At 54.4% G+C, this 18,975-nt stretch overlaps 1 protein-coding gene across 2 annotated transcripts in view; it reads left to right on the top strand.

The window, feature by feature from the left end:
- Positions 1-1,168: 1,168 nt before the first annotated feature.
- Positions 1,169-18,975, top strand: part of CSNK1G2 (casein kinase 1 gamma 2) — a 42,888-nt gene continuing 25,081 nt past the window's right edge. For both annotated transcript variants that reach the window (XM_033082206.2, XM_033082205.2), the window contains exon 1: positions 1,169-1,232. The gene's annotated coding sequence lies outside the window, so the exon portion shown is untranslated. The remainder of the gene's footprint in view (positions 1,233-18,975) is intronic.

Raw genomic sequence — 18,975 nt, 5'->3', positions numbered from 1 at the left:
TGATATCTCCAGAAAGGTGACAATCCCTGTAAAATCCCACCCTGACTTCCCTCTGCTCCCATTGGATGGGGTGCCACAGCTGTGCCCCCTCTGCAGGACCTGAGATTGCCCCAGAGGCCTGGAGTGCGGATCGATGTGGGGGTGAGGGAACTGTGCCTCAAAAAGGGGCTGTACCCCAAAATGGGGCTGCACTCCAGAACAGGGCTGAACTCCAGAATGGGCTGTATTCCAGAAGGGGGCTGTATCCCAGAATGGGGCTGTATCCCAGAATAGGGGCTGTATCCCAGAACACAGTGTGTACCCCAGAACAGGACTGAACTCCAGAATGGGACTGTACTCCAAAGCAGGGGCTGTACCCCAGAACAGGGTGTGTACCCCAAACGGGGGCTGTACCCCACAACAGGAGTGTACCCCAAACGGGGGCTGTATCCCAGAACAGGGGCTGCACCCCAGAACAGGGTGTGTACCCCAAACGGGGGCTGTACCCCACAATAGGAGTGTACCCCAAACGGGGGCTGTACCCCAGAACAGGGCAGTACCCCACAATAGGGCTGTATCCTAGAACGGGGATGTACTCTGGTGCGGATCTCACTTACACATTAAGGCCTGTCCCTATAGCTGGGTCGATGCCCCCCATGTTGTTCCCTGCCACAGGCCCGTACCCCACCCGGAGGACGGTGGTATCCAAATCGCGACAGCGGCGCGACAACCCACATCGGAGCCATATCCATCAGCGGGCTGGGACCCTACAGGGCACTCTAAAGCGCGGCCCGTTCCCTGGGTGAGAGCTGCGCCCTCCAGTCCCTGCAGGGCGCTGAGATAGCGCGGGCCCTGTCCGCGACAGCGCCGCTCCTCCTGACACCGGCGCCGGGCAGCGCGGGGTTAACCGGAGCTGCCGTAAAGCGCGCGCCGCTGCCGCAAAACCGCGCCGCCTCCTGCCGGCCGCTATTCCCGAACGCGCCCTACGCCAGCGCCGCTGCGCCGCCACCCTCGCGCCCGCTGCGCTTGCGCCGCGCTCCGCCCCGCGGCCCGTATTCACGAAGTACGGTTGCGCCACTGGCGCGCGGGCGCGCACGGGTGAGGCACGGCTCGTACGCCGTTGGCGCAGCGCGGGCCGTACGCCGTTGGCGCAGCGGCGGAGGGGAGGCGAGCGGGGCCGGGCCGGGGGCGCCGCCATGGGGGAGCGGCCGCGGGGCAGCGGCGCCGCCGCCCGGCGCTGAGGGACCGCCGAGGTAACAACAGGGGAGCACCGGGGGACGGCGGGGGCCCTGCGGCCTCGGCTCCGTACGGCCGGCACCGGGGAGGGGCGGCGGGGCCGGGCGGCGCCGCGGGCGGGGGCGGCGGGGCCGGGGCGGTGGCGGGGGAGGCTGAGCGCCGGGAGGGGCCCGGAGAGAGGAGGGGGCCGAGGGGGGTCGTGGAGGTGCCGGGGGAGGCCCCGGCTTGGCCTGGGGAGATGGCCAGGTGGTGGGGCTGAGGGGGGGTCGGTCTGGGCCGAGGAGGAGTGGGGGGCTGTGGGGGTCAGGCTGGGATCGAGGGGTGGGGGAGGCTTTGGGGTCGCGTTGGGGTCAGACCGGGCCGGGTCTGAGGGCCCGGGGCCGCCTCGCCCCGTTCCCTCCCGGCCGTGGCTGTTTTGTGGCCTCGGGGAAGGGGTGCGAGCCCCGCGGTGCCCCCAGGCCGGGTGGGCGGCAGGGATGGGGTCGGATCCTCCCCGCGTGTCCCCCCGGCCCGCACCCTGCCCCGGCCTGCCTGAGCCTCGCAGGATGTTGGCTCCTTTGTATGTGGCTTTCCTCTCTCCGGAGGGGTTGGGAAGTGTTTATTTGGGGAAAGGACTGTGCTGAACCTGGTATTTAAAACGGCTTTTTTTTCTTCAGCGAAGCGGGTTGAGGATGAATGTGAGAAAAGGGAAAAGTGCCCTCCCCCTCCTGCCCCCAGCAGACAGGACTTGAGCTGTCCTGAGGTTTGCAAATGAGAAGCAGCTCTGCCGGGGAGGCCTGTGGCTCCTGTCGCTGGCTGGCAGGCAGGAGGGAGCTGAGCCGGGAGCTGGGTCTGGATCTCGGGGAGCAAACAACGGGAAGTTGTGGGGATGGTCAGGAAGGTGCCTTTTGTTTTGTGCCCTGGTCAACATGAAGACTTGTCGTGTTTGGTGTATTTTGAAAGTTAAAAAGCAAAGTTTCACAAACATCTTTTGAGTTGCCATGATATCAGTCCATTCCAAACAGTTCGTGTTAGCCTGGACCCGGGTTGAAAAGGTGTGTAAAACCTTTGGAAGTTGCCTCCTTAACTAATCCATTTGTTTTCCTTCCACACAACAAGTGGTTGGAGGTGTGGGAGTGCATTCTGAGGAGTGTGTGAGTTCACCTGCCAGCCAGGCTGCCCTGTCACACACAGTGTGCCCCCATCTCCCCACGGCCAGCACACAGGTTCAAAAATTGGGCCTTATGTAACAGATTGGAGCAAACGTTTGGTGTTTGCCAGTGGTCTGACAAAGAATTGCTGCAAATTAGGGCAGGAGGCCTCCATGGGGAGCCTTTGCTGTGGCAGGATAGGCTTGGCTGCTGTGAGGAACTTGCCAAAGATTTGTTGGTTTTGTTTTAATTTGGTACGTTGCAGATAGGGACGTTGTTTGGTCAGTGTTTTATCACTGCTGAGCAGCTCTGGGGTGCTGGGAGGGTTGTGGTGCTGGCTGATCCGACACCAGCATACTCAGGTCTGTGGAAACATGAGATCTGGGGAGCCCCCAGCGCTCTAGGGGCTGTCCCTCAGTCTGGAGAGGTGGCTGCCCTTTTGTGCCTTAGGGTTTGATCTCCACCTCGTTAGCTGACAGCTCTGTGAGACCTTATGAATCACTTAAAAATCACTTTGTGTCGTTGCTTTGCCAAAGCAGCAGCTACTCTGCTTTGCCCCTGCATCTCCGGGGTGCAGCTGGTGATGGTTTGCAGGGCAGACCTTGTGTCCAGCAGCTTCCCCAGGCACACTGGATGGAGCTGTGTGCTCTGCCCTTGCAGCGCGGTGTGTGCTGCTTGCTCTTGGTGCAGCTCCTGGGAGGAGGAAGCGAGCCCTGGCAGCTCAGCAGGTTCCTGGGTGCTGCTCTCTGGAGCAGCTTCGCAGTGCCCCTTGTTTTGTATTCCATGTCAGAGCTCCTGTGCAGCCCGGGTGTTGTCAAAACTGTTAATACGGGAGTGACTCAGCGGATCAATGGGAATGACATGAGGGTTGTGCTCATGGACAATCAGTATTTCCCACCCCCCTCCAGCCCCACTGGGCTGGAAGACACAATGTCTGAGAGCAGCTGCCAATAAACATCTTTGCTGGGCTCGGGCCTGGCTATGCTCTGGAGCTGTCTCCCCCTGCCCACCCCCCTCCCCGTGGTTTTCCTAGCTAGCTTTCCTCCTAGGAGGAGCTGGGGTGAGCTGTGCTAGAGCAGCACTCTTGTGCTTGGCTGGTCCCTCCAGGTGTGTGCCTGGCCCTTGATCTGGGGCACTGCTGCAAGGCCCAGGCCCTATGCAAGGCAGGGTGGGTAGGAAGCTGTTTATCTCTGCCTTCAGACAGGAACTGCAGCTCCACAGGCAGTAAAGGCTTGGTGGGAGGGATGAGGGAAGTCTCGGGTGAGCAGCAACCCCTGATGTGCTGTTGGGGGTGTGCAGGAGAGCTGCAGCCCCTGGGCAGGGGAGGAGACCCTTCCCTGGTGCAGGGCCAGGGCACTGTGGGGTTTGGTACCAGAGGACAGTGGCCTGGTTTGCCCTGTGCTACTCCTGTGACTTCCTGCTGCACTTTGAGGAGTGAAACCCTCTTCCCTTGTAGTGCTGCTGAGCAGAGACAGACTTGGATGCCAGCTCAGGAGCTTCTTTCGTGTGTTTGCCACAGCTTTCTGCCGAGAGCCTGTGGGAACAGCCCTGCCCACAGCCCTGTAATTGGGCTCTGACTGGGCAGACGTGGCTCGTTGTGGGTGCAGTGAGAAGCTGTGAACCTGAGCCTCCTTCCTTGGCCCAGACATGGTGTGACCTGGAGTCTGCTTCAGTCCAGCTGTACCCTGTGAGCTGGAAGGGTAGGGAGGGAGAGCAGGTCCCAGCAGCTCTGAGTTTCTGCTGGAGAACAAGTCATCTTCCTGTTAGAAAAGCTGTGTGAATAGTTTTGGGGTTTCGTGAGAGACTGTTTCTACTTCCTGCTGGCAGTTGGCGTCTGGTAGATTTGTCACTGCAGAGGAGCAGAAGATTTGGTTGTGAGGGAGGTGAAAAGGTGATTTTCTGCTGGGGCAGCTGAGTGTGGAGCATCAAGGTCCTCTGTCAGGCTGCCCAGTTCATACCAGCTGCCTTTCTCCTCCTGAAGAATTCTAAGTTCCTGCCCAGGCTGTAGCCCCGCAGCCCTTCCTGTGGGAAGCCCCTCCCTTGTGTGTTACGTTGATGCATTATTTCTAATAACTGACTTTGAAAAAACAGCCTGTGCATCAAGAACTGGAGTGACAGGACAAGGAGGAAAGGCTTCCCCCTGACACAGGGCAGGGTTAGATGGATATTGGGAAGAAATTCCTGGTTGTGAAGTGGTGAGGCCCTGGCACAGGTTGCCCAGAGCAGCTGTGGCTGCCCTGTCCCTGGAAGTTCCAAGGCCAGACTGGATCAAAGGAGCACCCTGGACTAGTACAAAGCATCCCTGCCCATGGTAGGGGGTGGAACTGGATTAACTCTAATGTCCCTTCCAACCCAAACCATTCTGTGATTCCATTCTGAGGTATTCCAGCACACCCCTGCCTAGTCTGTGCTGCCCTGTCAGGTTCCTGGGTGCCACTCATGGTGCTCAGAGCTGTGACCCCCTGCTCAGGCCCCCCCCAGCGCGGTGGAGGCAGGAGGGAGGGTGGTGCAGTGGCTGTAAAACCACAGGATGTCTCTCTGCCTTCCGCTCACAGCAGATCAGCACCCACAATGAGCTCTGTGTGGTGTAGGAAATGGCTCTTCAGGTAGGCTGAAACTTCTAGGTAAGGCTTTACAGGGTGTTTCAAAATGCTACGTGGAGCAAGAGGTCTCTGGTTTCATCCACCACCCACAGTAAGGAGAGTTTGCTCCTGCAGTAGATGAATTCAGTTAGTTCTGTAAAAACTACAGATTGGCTTCTTTGACTCCAGTGAGATGGTGGATAGGAGTTTACTGTGTCTCCAGGAAGATCTCCCAGAGCCTTTGGATTCTGTGTTCTGCTGGGAGGTTGGTGGCAGTGGCCTTTCCAAGCATTGCTCTGCTGACACCTTCCCCCCTGCATCAGCCCCCCAGCACTTGAAATGTCACAGCAGAAACCTCCTCACTCATAGGAAACACAGGTCTTGAGGCCTTGTGGTGACAGGGAAACCAAGTGCTGCCACAGTCCTGTCTGTGAAAGGCTTGCACTGAGATGGTGGCATGGGGAAGCCCAGAGTCCTGTCCAGTGAGGTCCAGCTGAGCTGGCCCCGGGCTGGGGGGGGGTCCCTGTGCCACAGGCCGAGATCTCAGCTTCCCCCCAGTGTCAGCCATGAGGCAGCAGAAACACATCCCCTGCTGTCTGGGGACCTGCTCTGAAAGAGCTGGGCACTGCTGTGTGTTGTTTAGTGTCTGCAGGGCAGGGGTGGCAATAAGTTGGATGTGAGAGTAGGATTTGGGATGAGCCAAGATGCTGTTGCCTTGGAAATAAGGTGCTCGTTGGCCTCCCAGGGTGCTGCAGACACCAGGAGTCTGGAGGAAAGGAGCGTTAATTTTTGAGTCATTCATTTTTACATGTCCACCAAGCAAAGAATGTCCTGTAGCCCTTTGTTGCTTAAGGTTATGTAATGCTTTTTAATGAGGCAGGCCTGGCCTTTGCTTTCCCAGTGGTGAATGAGACGGTTGGCAGGTGATGCACGGGCTTTGTCACCCTGAGAGGGATGTTCTTAAGTTAATAAACAGGGGTTAAGGTTGAGCTTGAACTTGGATTTTGTGCAGCTTTCCTTTGGAAGAGCTTTGCAACCCTGCAGCTGAGCAGTTCTGTGCAGCAGGAGTGGTGCTGGGAGGGGTGTGGGGGTTCCCTGGGAGCACAGCCAAGTCTCTGGGGGTTTATTCCTCTTCCCGGTCTGGGGGCTGCAGAGCCTTGCTAAGAGGGGCTGCTTGGGTGTGGGTGGCTGAATGATGGGCTCAAAAAGGTCAGTGGAAATCTAATTTAAACCCGAACAGAGCTGTGTTTGTGCTACAAAAGCTCCATTCTTGCAGGCTCTGTCCTTGCCCAATGTTTTCAGGTAAAAAAATCTTGCTGCTTTTGAGGTAACACTGAGGTACAAACAACAAAGCAAAACACCCTTTCTCTTATCCTTTTTTTAGCAGGGACTGTTGGCAGTGATGAAGTTTATACTCTGCTTGGTTTCCCTGGTTTGATGCGGGGAGAGGATGGTGCTTTCCAGCAACTTCTGTGCTGTGTGTGGGCGAGGGGCAGGCTGAGGCTCTCCTGGAATCCCCTCGCCCCCAGCTCTGCCAGTTCCTCTCATCTCAAAGGCGTTGCTGGTTTGAGTTGAAGTCTGGCTTTGGTGTTGCCAAGTACAGGGAATACTGAAGAAGGACTCAGGGCTGGGAGCAGAGGTGGGTCCCTGTGCCGGAAGGGGCTGCTCAGAGCTGGGAACTGAAGAGCTGCAGTCGGTTCTGGGAGGGCAGAGCCAGTGTTCTGTGGGATGAGGAGGTGCTGGTGCTGACAGGTACAGGCTGGTCTCTGCCTTGAGCCTTGGGAATTCCTGCTCAAACTTGCTGGAGCTCGTTGCTCCATGGGCTTTGGTGGCTGGGCAGGGAAGTGCTCAGAGCTTTAACATTTCCACCAGGGTGACTTGCAACTGGTTTTAAACCCTCACTGTTTTCAGAGGGATAGCTGCTTCATCAGGGGATCTCACTGAGACGTTGTCAGAGCCCCCAGCAGATTCCCCAGCTTGAAGTACCATCATAAGTGTCTTAGGAAAGAATCAGAGAGGAATTCCAGCACAGCAGACCGTCAGAGCTCTCCATCTCACCCAACAACGGGGGATGTTGCCAGGGAGCAGCTCTCCACTGCTCCCAGGCCTGCTCAGAGCGGGCAGAGCTGAGCCAGGTGCTCCTGGGCTTACACAGGAGAGTGAAAGGGAAGCTCATTTAACACACCCCATGCTGAATTTAGCAGGATATAGAACAAACCCTGTGAGTGTGAGTTGGTGTGTAGCACATGTGCCATGTAACCTTTCTCAGGGTAACTGTTGAGGTGTTTTCTGGAGGAGCAGTGGACAGACCCCTGGTGTTGGAGCAGGCTCTGGTTTGGGGTGGTTTTGGCAGGAGCTCCTTGGGACCTGCCTGCAGTGGGGGTGATGGAGCAGACCCTCTGCTCAGGCTTGCATCAGCAGCATCTGGACATCACAGAGCTACTCTGGGGTGCAACAAACCTGCCTCTGTAGGGCTCTGGCAGCTGCTCCCCTGATCTATATGGAAAATGCCATGACATCCCAGGACCTGAGTGCTGCCAGGCTTCAGGTGTACTGACCTCAGTGCAGGTTTCTTTTTCCTCCTCACCCTTTCCTCTCCCTTTTATTGTACTGCCATCTCTCTGACCAGTCTCCTACCTTGCTGGGATGTTTCTTTACAAGAGCCAGCACATCTGTCAGGAGCTGGGCTACCTTCAGAGCAGAAACAGCCTTCTGCACTGAAGAGCTGGGAATGGCTGGATGGAGAGGTGGGCACCTTTGGGAATGCTGGTGGTGCAGCCAGAGGCAGGGAGGATAAGGTGTGCAGATGCCCTGGATGGCACCCACGGTTCCCAGCAGGTCTTCTCCAGTGTCTCCCTGAGGATATATAATCACAGTCCTGGAAATGAGACTTAGACTGATCCTGTGCCGGTGCAGAGGATGCACTGCAGCAGCCTTGGCTGGGTGACTGCAGACACCTGAGGTGTGAGAAAGCACGAGCAGGGACAGTTCCTACTGCTGGTTGTGGTCCTGGCAGGGGATTTGCAGAGCCTGAAATCTGACTTCTCCCAGGAGAGGGATGTAATGCTCAGTGCTTTCCTCCTATTTTTGTTCAGAGCCAGAAATCAAAGTCCAGAGCTTCTCCAGCCAGAATCATTGAAAGGCACTGACTGTTGTTTTAGGGCCAATATTTAACTTGTGTCTTCCGTGAGGAATGCCTGTTAGACTCCAAATATTTGCCTTAAGGAAGAAGTTTGAGGGAAGAATGTCCAGTGCTGGCGAGGAAGCAGGAGGGATTCAGGAAATGAGTTTAAGGCTGTGCTTGTCCAGGTGCGTGTGGCACAGCCTGTGTTCCCTCTGGCACAGCCATGGCAGGTACGAGGCAGCTCTGGCTGGGAATGGCTGGGAGGAAATGTTTGTGTGCTCCAGCGCTGGAGCACAGGGCGTGTCTGCTCCCGCAGCCCCAGTCCTGCGCTGCCAAGGGGATTTAAAGGCATAGGCTGGGAGCTGCTCTCCAGCTGGGGCTGGTGTGGGCAGCCGGGCTGAACTTCCCCATAAAAGCAGCTTATCAGAAAAGAAATGCCCTGGTGCTTTTGCTTTCGCTGTGGTCTGTGGTGGCAAGGGTTCATTAGCTGAGAAATCCTCTGCAGTGGTTTCTGCTAATGGCAGGATTTCCCATTCCCTGGGCTGACTTGATAAGGTGCTCATGTCTTCTTCTCACCTTTCTGTTTGATCCTTCACCTTTCTGTGTGATTCTTCTCACAGGGTGCCTTGAACAAGCAGGTAAAGCCTGCTGCTGGTTCAGTGCTGACCTTGTCCCACGTTTCTGGGAGAGCAGCTGAACGGGACTGTGTGCTGGTGTGTGTCACAGTTTGGGTCGGGGTGTGGTGGCATCTCAGGCTGCATGGGCTGGTTGTGATGGGTGAGGACATGGTGATTGAGAGGAGCCTGATCCTCTTCCCAGCCCCTCTCTGCAGACAGGGCAGGTCAGGAATTCTGGGTCTGGCTGGGAAATCTGGGCTTCCTTAGCTCCGTGGTAACCCTCTGCCCTGACTTGTCATGCTCTGTGCTGTTGATTGGATGGTTTTGGCCGGGTTTGACTGTTTTATGCCTGGATACAGAGACAACATGTTTCCTCTTGAAGCAAAACCAAAGGCATGCAGCTGTTTGCAAGGGGAAGGCTTTCCTGGGTCCTGTGGGCAGAGCTCAGCACAGCTCTGAAAGGTTGAGAACTTCGTGCCAGTGTGGCAAAGGGCTTGCAGCAGCCCTTGGGCCCAGCCTGAAGCTGTGCCAAAGAGAGCCAAGCCCAGCCAGAGCATGGCTCTGGCTCTTAGTCACAGCTTTGGTGCTGGGGAAGCAAAGAGGAATGAGAGCCCCATCCAGCTTGGAGGATAGTGGGATGCTGGGCAGCTGTGGGAAGTCTTGGTCCCTTTCCATAATGAGAGTTCATGGGTTGAGGCCCACAAATTGGCTGCCTAATGAATGAGGGAGCCAGGGGAGCTGTATCCTGTCTGCAGGGGTTGAAAGAGGTGATGTGAACTAGAAACATGAGTAATTAAGTTTAAAAAAAAAAAGGAAAGGTTGGGGTTTTGGATGGAAGTGTGTAGTAGAGAAGGGTGAACGTGTGCTGGCTGGGATTTCTGGGACAAACCAGAGAAGTGAGAGCCCAGAAGTGAGGGGGAAAGGACAATCTGTTCGTGCAAATAATGTTCCAGGTATTAATAGCAGCAAGATGAAATGGGTTCTCCTGGGGGTGTATCCTACATGTTTCTTCATTGGAAAGATCCCTCTGATTTTATAAATTAAGCCCTTTGTGTAGGGTTGGAAGAAGCAGGTAAGGGGAGAACCAGCGAGGTTGCACTGGATATACCAGTTTGAGAGAGTCTTTGGGATGAACCCCTTGAAAGATTCCTTTCCCAGTGCACAGCACCACCTCTTCAGCTGTAGCCAGTCCTGTGCTCTTCCTGTTTCAGTCCTGCCCTTCTCATCCCCTGCAAAATACACACAGGTGGGGAATGAGGGAAGATGAGAAAAAACCAAACCTTTGGAATGTGCCTTTCTGATGTGGAGGTTGGTGCAAACCAGACCAAATCCTTAATCCACAAAGCTGTCCCAGTGATTAATAAAGGGTTGTGAGACTGATCCTCTGTGTGAGGGGTGGAGGAGTGAAAAGATCCTGCACAGCTTGTGGTGGGACTGGGAGTGGGATGTAGGTCTCTGGTCCCTCTGTTTTGACACTTACCCACCCCTGCAAGCCAGCAGGCTGGGCTGCTTGATGGACTTTGTCCCAGTTAGTCTCCAGTTAGTTGGAAATCGCTGTTCTCTATTCTCTTCTTTTCTCTGAGATCACAGATCCTTCCATGCCCATCTGTGAAATAAGCAGGTCGCTTGCATACCTTTGAAAGGTTGCAAGGAAAGCTGAAATGGATTGAGCTGCTGATGGTCCTGTAATAGAGGGGGTGGGGAGATGAACGCCTTGTGGATCGCTCGCTGCTTCCCTGAAGTTGCTGCTGGCTCTTGCAAGGAAGCTGATGGATGTTGTCATGCCACAGAGCATTCCTCTGCCCCAGTTATTCTGCAGGAAAGATTAATTGCATGGTGCTACTCTTTCTTCCTCATGGTCTGGGCTGTGAGTCCTGCCTGTGGCCCTGGAATGCTGTCCCTGCTGGGGGGAGAGCTGGGAGCCAGGGCAGCAGGAAGTCAGATCCTGTGTGGCTCTGCAGCAGGAAAGTGGTTTTGACATCTCAGCACATGAATGTGACAGTTTTTTGGGGAGAGGTTTCCTGGTTAGCCCCACTGGGTGCTTACCCTTCCCTCCCCTTCTTGTCCCCCTCAAATCTGTGCAGTTTTGCAGTTCTTTTTACGGGGAAATGTGTTGGGCTTGGAGCATCCTCAGGAAGAAAGCAGAGGGGAAAATATGGGACAGCTCAGCTTGGCAGAGCTGCAGCTCTGCCACCCAGAAATGGAAACAGCCCTTGTCACCAGGGGGAATGACATCCCTTCTGCCCACCCTGTTCTGGGACTCTCCAGGACAAAGGGACTGGGCTAGGACAGAGCTGAGCTGGTGGTGCTCCCCCTTTGCGTGTGATTTTAGGAGAGGTGGGGAAGTTGTGATTAACTGTAGTTGTGTTGATTGACAAGATAACTGGATCCAGGCACCCCTTTTTTCCCCTGCCTTGCCTCACAAAAGGCCACCCCAGATCTGCCAGTGCAGCTGCTTCCTAACCTGGTTCTGTCAAGAGGATATGGGTTAGGGAAAAAATAAAATCCTACAATTAAAAGTGTTTCTGCCAACCCAGATCCTGCTGATAGAAAAAGGGGTTGGGAGCGCTACACATGACAGGAGGCCAAGCAGATCTGTGCAGAGTGACAGTCCCCAGATGGCTGAGGAGCAGAGAACCCTGCTGGCACACACAGCTCTTGCCATTGCTGTGCTCAGGCCTTTGGCAGCCAGGCTGGAATTGTTCTGAATCTGCTGAGTTGGAGTCTTTGTGGGTCTGTCTCCCCCTTTAAGCTGTGGCTAGTGTGTGCATGGCTCATTAAAAACCCCTTCCAGAGTACTCAGCTTGCCCCTTGCCCCCATTCCCTGTGGGATGAGTAGCTATCCCACATCTTGGAGATGGGAGATGAAACTGTGGTTTTCATTCCTCCAGTGCTGCGTATTGTCTCTGCCTCTTCCTCCCCTGCTCCCAGGCAGGGCTGGGAAGGAGCCCTGTTGCTTGAGGTACTGGGCAAATCTGTGTCACAGCTCTTGCCCATGGGAAGTGATCAGAGTCCCAGAGTTATGTAGGCTGGAAAAGACCCCCAAGATAGAGTCCAGCCTGTGACCCATTCCCATATTGTCACTCAGCCCAGAGTGCTGAGTGCCATGTCCAGTGTTCCCTTAAACACCTTCAGAGGTGGTGACTTCATCATCTCCCAGGCAGCCCCTTTAAAAACCCTTTTTAAGAAGAAATTCCTCCTGGTATCCAGCCTGTTGATGAAGGTGACAGGTTCTCTGCTTTCTCAAAGCTGTCTGGTTTCTCAAAGTCACCCATGTGAGCTTTGGCTCTCCTGTCAGGAGCTGGTTACTTTGCCACACAATTCCCAGCCCCTCACTGGAGCTGCTGGACTGATGGTTGGCACCTTCTTCTGGCTGAGCTTTGGGATACCCTGTGAGTGCTCTGCACTTGGTTCTCTGGGTGGTACAGAGCAGCTCACTCTCCCAAGTTGTTGGATTGGGCATCCCTCCTTTCCCACACAGGGCTGGTGACAGCCCTGGAGTGGTAGAGTTGGGTGTGGTGTGTGTCTGTCCCCTGGCAGGAGGGCAGCAGCTCTTAAGAGGGGGTGGTTGCCTGGGGTGGCACAGGTCAGGAGGAGGAGGAGGGAATTGCTGGTTGCAGGCATCTACTCCATCCACCTCCTGGAAATGTGAACCAGGAAACAAATCTGAAACCAATCTGGCAATCTCCAGGTCAGGCTGACCTGCTCCTGGGGCTGTGCCAGGTGACTGCCCTGTGCTAGGTGTCTGCCCTGCCTGGAGAAGACACCTGTGGTCAGAGCCACCATCCCTGCAGGTGACCATAGAGAGCACAGCAGCCTTTGGAGGCTGGACTTTTCTGCCTCTTCTGCTACTGCTTTCTGTGTGACATGTGGCAGTGTTGTGCCTCAGTTCTCTCTTCTGTAATGACACTTCCTTGGTGACCTACTCTGAACCAGCTGCTGCAAGGAGCAGTGTGAGAGCTGGGGGGGCACTGGTCTGGAAAGCCCCTGGAGCCTGTGACGAAGGATATTGGGAAGATAAGATGGCTAATGCTGCTGCTTGGATTGTTTCCCAGCCTGCTGGGGGAGAAGGAGGTGTGTGTCCAGCCCTGGGAGCCATATGGTGTGGATGCCAGCACAGGAGAAGGATAGGGTCTCTTCTGGGGTGTCCTGCCTGCTGTGTCGTGTCAAGAATTTGCAATGGCAGCATCCGCACCTGAGATCATCTGCTTTCCCTGCTGGCCTGGGGTCTCCTGGAACAGAGGGGGTTTTCTCATGCATGGCTGCTTGGAAAGCTGTGGTTCAGATACAGCAAGGCAGTCTGCTGTGGCCACGCAGCAGCTTGGGCAGCGGGGATGTCCTGCCCTCCAGAGATGGTGGTTTCCAGAAGAGTGAATGTCACCTGTGTCCCTGGCACAGAAATTGTCAGGCTGGTGCAGTGTGCTGAGGGTATCCCTCAGATTCCTTGTCTGGCCTCCTGTGTTGGGATTCCCCTGCTCCCTGTGCCTTGCACGTGAGGAGGCTATGCAGGCAAAGTGGAGGGAGTGGTTTTGCTCATTCTGTGCTCACTAGAGGCTGCAGGGAAGGGAAATGGAACCACTTCTAGTTCTCTGCTAAATTTTGATCTCTCACATCCTAGAAGTTGGGAGCGAGCTGGAATACCTTGGGTTGTTCAGTGATGTTCAGCCATTTGTGCTGTGAGGAGGCCTGTGAGTGAGGGCAGCAGTCTGTTCCCAGTCTCCTGCTCCTGAGGTTATTTAGGAGCTGGGCCAAGGGCTGTGGGGGAAGAAGTTCTGAGTGTGTCACTGTGGTGTGTTCCACTCCATGGGGAGGAGAGTGCTGGGCTTGCCTGTGCTGGTTTTCAGTCAGGTTCCTCTGTGGGGAGGAAATCTCTTCCAGGTGGATCAAAGGTTTTCAGACCCAGCTTGGGCTTGGAGGAGGAAGGGAAGGGAGACACATGCATTCAAAAATTCGCTTTTGTTAATGGGAGAGGTGTTGGGAAATGTCTCATTGTCTGAAGGACAAATGCTGATCCCGTCATCTGCCTTCCGATGAGGCTTCGCAATGCTGGAAGGAGCACACGTGGATTTGAGGCTGTGGGATCTCTGAGGACATCCTCGAATGGCTCATGTTCTTCCTCTGCTCTTGCACATGTCCCACCAGTTGACAGCACTCCCTGTGAGCCAGCTGTTGGATGGCCCCATCATCCCTGCTCTGCTCCTGGCCTGTGGGATGCTGGCACAGTTCACGCTCTGGAAGCAGAGCTGTCCCATGAGGAACTCTCCCATGGCATCTGGGGGACATCCCACCCCACCATGTGCTCAGACCCTCTGACTCATGTGTGCCAAAATGCCTCTGGAGGCTTCTCTGGAGCCTCATCCTGCTGTGATGAGGTTGGATCCTCCTGTGGGCAGTGTCCCCCTCCAGAGATGCCCACAGCACCAGCAGGGTGGCTCCCAGAGGAGAGGGGTGGATGGGTGGAAGGCAGGGCTGGCTGGGGAGAGCAGTGCTTCTCCAGGGAGTCCCATGGACAGAGAGGGCCATAACTCAGGGTGTTGGGGGTCCCTTTCCTTGCTGAGAGCTGCTCTCAGCTTTCCCATGAGTGAGAATTGATAAAGGAGTTGATAAAGCTGTGTCAGCAGGGAGCTGTTGTGTCATGCACTGATGGCTGAGGGTCCAGGACTCACAGGTGGGGACTCTGTAGCTTGTGGCAAGGGGTGGCAATGGCACTGCAGCCCCTCCTCTGAGAATAGCTACTGTCATGTCCTGCCTCAGTTTCTGTCCTCAGGTGCCTGTGGTTGCATAAAGGAGGAAGCTTTTGCTGTAGGGCCTTCTCAGTGGATTGTAGTGGAGAGTGTGGACACTGCTCTGCTTTCAGTACAGTGGAGAGAAGCAATGGCATCATACCCAGCACTGTGTGTGTGATGAGGCTTTGTGATGGACTGGCTTTGTGGTGATGTTTGGGCTGTCCCAGAGGAGGGAGAGCAGGACACCTTCCCATCCCCCTGCTTTGGTGGGACTGGGATTCAGAGCTCTCTGGTAGTTCACTGTTTCAACCATCTGACTTGGCACTAATGTTTAAATACAAGTGTGTGCTCCTGTGCATTACTGAAAATTCAATGGAGGGAGGGAGGGAAGACCCCGAAGATTAACAAGCAGCAGTGCAGAGTGGCCTGGATACCAGGCTGGGAAATAACCCCATCCCAGTGTGTTGGGAAGTGGACAGCCGTTTGCTAGGGCTGTTTGCTGTTTGTTTCTTGCCCCTCCTGCCCTGGTGAGGTGTGTCAGCAGTGCCAGTGCTGTGCTGTTCTCCAAGGGTCCCTGTGCCCACTGACTCCAGGAGATGCTGAGCACGTGGACTCAGGATCAGCTCTTGGATGGGCACATTGTGACCTCACAGCTGCTGCAGCGTTCCCCTCTCTGCTTTGCTGGGCCATTCTGAGCCAGAGGCATGTTCCTCTGATGTTTCCTCCTGCTGCTGCCTGCATTTGTACCTGCTGTTCCTCTGGGCATGCTGTCAAATCCTCTTGCAGCAGGTTGTCCCTTGTCCTTCAGCCGGGCACATCCTGCAGCCCGTGCCTGGAGCTCTCTGGAGCCAGGGCAGCCCTCAGCTGTGGCCATGGCTGCAAAGGCAAGGTGCAGCACATCTCTGGCTGCAGTGGAGGTAGGGAGAGCCTTTCCCTGTTCTCCCTGGGAAACTGATGGCAGCTCCTCTTCCACATCCATTCCCGGGCGTGCTGCCGGAAGTGCATTAAGATCCCTTATCAAGGGAAAGGCGAGCAGCACTTCATCTTGTTTTTATGAAAAGTGTTGGCTTTTAAGGGCGTGGGAGTATTCAGGGACAGCTGAGGAAGTAGATGGTCTTAACCTTATTTCAGGCTACAGCAGTGCAGGAGGAGGTGTTCCAGGCTCAGATGGAAATGGAAGCTGTTGTTCCCAGCTGCTGGATGAAAATTATCTGTTTATCTAGAAGCCTGTTTTTTCCCATTGCCTGGTGACTGCAAAGCAGGCTGCAAGCTCTGGGGAGGAGATGGAAGGGGAAGCTGCCTGCTCAGAAACCTGACATCTGAACAAAAGACTTTCTTGCTTGGTTCTTGTAGCCCAGCAGAGCGACTGTCATGGTCAGAGTGGCAATGTGGGTTACAGTGGTGACGAATTTGTGTGTTTGTGACACACATAGGATCATACCTTTCATACCTTTGCAGGGGGGAGTCTTAGAGCTGCTGCCTGAGTCTGAAATGAAATCTGCTCTAGAAACTTCTGGGGAGCTGGGGATGGAGAGGGCTCAGCGATGCCTGTTCCAGCTGTGCTCATGCAGCTCCCATTCCTCACCAGCCCGCTGCCCTTAGGCTGGATCCCTATGGTCCTGCAGGACAGGCAGGCACTTGAATCTGTCCTTGTTCGACCTCCTGGGGAAGTAAAAGGGTACCTGAGTGTCAAGACTTTAGGTGTTTTTCCCACAGTGTCCGGTGGCAGAGTTTGATGTGTGGGATAGGGCTGCCTGCCCTGGAGGTGCTGTGGGCTCTGCAACCTGTGCTCAGCAGCTCTGTGAGCAACAGCTCTCCTTGGGCTTCTCTGTTTCCCAGGGTGAACACACAGAGATGTGACTCAGTGATTTGGGATACAGACAGTGCTTTGGACACCTGCTTGCAGGCAAAGCCTGTTTTGCAGAGAGTTACCAGGCGTGAAAGCAAAACTCAGGTTTTGCAGGAGGTGAGCACTGGAGACCTGCCCTTTCCCAGTGTGTCAGTCAGATCTGCCTGGGTTGTTCTGCTCTGAAACATCTCAGATTTGGTGTTGGTGATGCAGCTGAGTCTTGAGCTTTATGCTCTTGGCATGAGTGGGTTAAAAGCAACGTTGGGTCTTCTTGTAGGAAGGAAACCTTTGCAGGCTCCTTCCCAAGATGAGCACGCTTGTGGATAATGAATCTGTGCAAGAACTGGGCAGGATGGGACTGGTTGGAAAATGAAAATGTAAATGCATGGATGGGGGAGCAGGAGAAGCGGAAGCCATGGGACTGGTAAACACCTTTTTGCTGGCCAACTGCTGTAGACTTTTGGAAGGCAGCTGGTTCCTCTCTGCAGCTCAGTTTTCCAGCAGCAGCATGGATTTAATTAGGATCCAGTGTCTCCCTGGAGCTTGCTGTGTTGGGGGTGTATTGTCTCATTTAAATGGAAAACCCCGTGGCAGAGCTGCCAAATCCAGCACACACGAGGGGCTGAGGGCAGAGACCACTGGGCTGAGTCAGTGCTGTGTGAGAAATGCTTGAGTGGATCCAGTCCTGCCGTGGTGAGCGGGGGCTCCAGAGAAAAGTCACGTCTTGGCCAGGGTGGCTGCGCGCGTCCCATGGAAACGCTGGAGCAGATAGGAAGGGACGAGGCACTGGGAGCTGGACTCTGCTGTCCTTTTAAGGTCTCCCAGCCAGAAACTCAGCTTTGTCTGTAGTGAACTTCCTTTCTTCCAGTGCCACAAACTCTGGCTCAGTAAAACCGAAACCAATTTGACATCCTAATTGGCTTTTTCTGCGTTGAACTGGGGAGATAGATTCTGCAGAGTTGCTTCACAGGCAGAAAGCAAACCTCTGTCTTTGTTATTCAGAAGGAGTTTCGTGCTCTGGTTACCTGCCCTACTACCTGTGCCCTTCCTCTCAGAGTAAGACCAAAGCAAGTTGCAGTTCCCCAGACAGAAATTGTCCCATGTGAGCATGGCACCAGAGTGATGCTGGCACAAGCAGTGGGCAGTGGGCTGGAGCTGGGTCATTAGCTCACTTTGACATCTTTCCAGCTCCATGCCAGAATTTTTCCTGGCCCAGCAGCCCTGAGAATGGCTGTTGCTGGTTATGGAGAAGGGATGCTGGAGTGGAAGGTGATGGTAACATCCCAGAGGCATCATGGCAGGGCCAGATGGGAAGGTAGGAATTAGGTACCAATTGCTCCTGACTCCTGCAACCAGGGGTTTTGCATTTCCACAACCCACTGTGCTTTTTTGTTCTCTTGTTCCCATGCAGTGCATCCTGCTTGGGGACCATGGGAATAAGTCCCAAGATGGGCATGGCCAAGAACTGGGAAAGGGCTGCCCTTGGGCTTCTTTGGGCACAATCACATCAGAAATATGTAAATCAAAATGCATACCCTTTCCTGTCAAGTCAACCAAAAAGCTGCTTCCTCTCATAGAGCTTCAGTATGTTTTCTGGTTATAAATTCTGCAGCTGGAAGTTTAAATTTGTGCCTGAAGAACCCAAAAAGGTGAATCAACTCTCTTGGGCACTTGCTTCATGGATGGGTTTGTCTGACTTGGGCTGGGTTTGTTATTTCCAGACTAGTTTTTAGATCTGGTCTTATTTTAGCATGTGTATATTTACTGTTATTATTTTTCCTAGAGAAGTACTTTCAGCTTTTTGCTTGGTTTCTGTGCTGCTGCTGAAATTTCCATCATGGTATTTCTGGCTCCTTGGTGGAGCACAGTTTAATATTTTCCACCCAGGTGTAACTGCTTTGGATGAGGATCCAAGGAAAAGATTGAAATTGTGCATTGGACTGGGAGTGAGTTGGCAGCTCCCAGGAGTGGAGATGCTTCATGAGGGTTTTTTTGTGGCCACTAAGAGATTTAGAAGTGTCCTTACTCTGTTGGCTGGTTTCAAAAACACAAAGATTTGGGTTGTTCTGAATTTGAATGTTGAGGATCCAACTTGTGCATTTGGACTGTCCAAAGCACATTGATTTCTTTCTGCTCATATGTGCAGGGAGCAAATGTTCATCAAACAGTCCCACTCCTGTTGGTTGAAGAGGGACCTGGTTCCTCCTCAGATATTTTTGGGTGCAAAATGACTCCTGCTGGCCTGCTGCTGGAAAGCTGACACTGTGCACAGACATACTGCTGCCAGGCAGGGATCCTCCTCATCCACCCTGAGCTGTGCTGTGCATGGTGGCAGTTTGGGGTGAAGTTCTCCAGCTGCTGCTCCAGGGGTGTTCTGGCACATGGCTTGTGCAGCCCTGCTGTGCTCATCTCAAGAGCAGGAAATTTTTTAGGTTAGAATCCCACCAGTGTAAGGAATTCACACCAGCTCTTGAGTGGTGCCTTGTAGATCCACTGGAAACTGAAAACTCTGCTACTGGTGGTTTGCCCCCATCTTTTACTTCTTTTTTTTATTTCTGTTGTTTGGAGAACAGTTTCAGTTTTGCTTCCACTCCCTTTAGGAGCCCTTGCACGGGGGGATGCTGTGCTCACTCCGGGTCTGTAGGCACACTCAGCTCATGGGCTGCAGGAGCCTGGCAAGCTTGGGCTGGAGTTCGAGGAACAGCTGAGATTTTGCTTTTGAGGCAACTTTA

The sequence above is a fragment of the Catharus ustulatus genome, chromosome 29 (assembly GCF_009819885.2).
Source record: "Catharus ustulatus isolate bCatUst1 chromosome 29, bCatUst1.pri.v2, whole genome shotgun sequence".
Lineage (NCBI taxonomy): Eukaryota > Metazoa > Chordata > Aves > Passeriformes > Turdidae > Catharus > Catharus ustulatus.
Note: the sequence above shows the minus strand (reverse complement) of the source record. Positions and strands in the feature narration are given on the sequence as shown.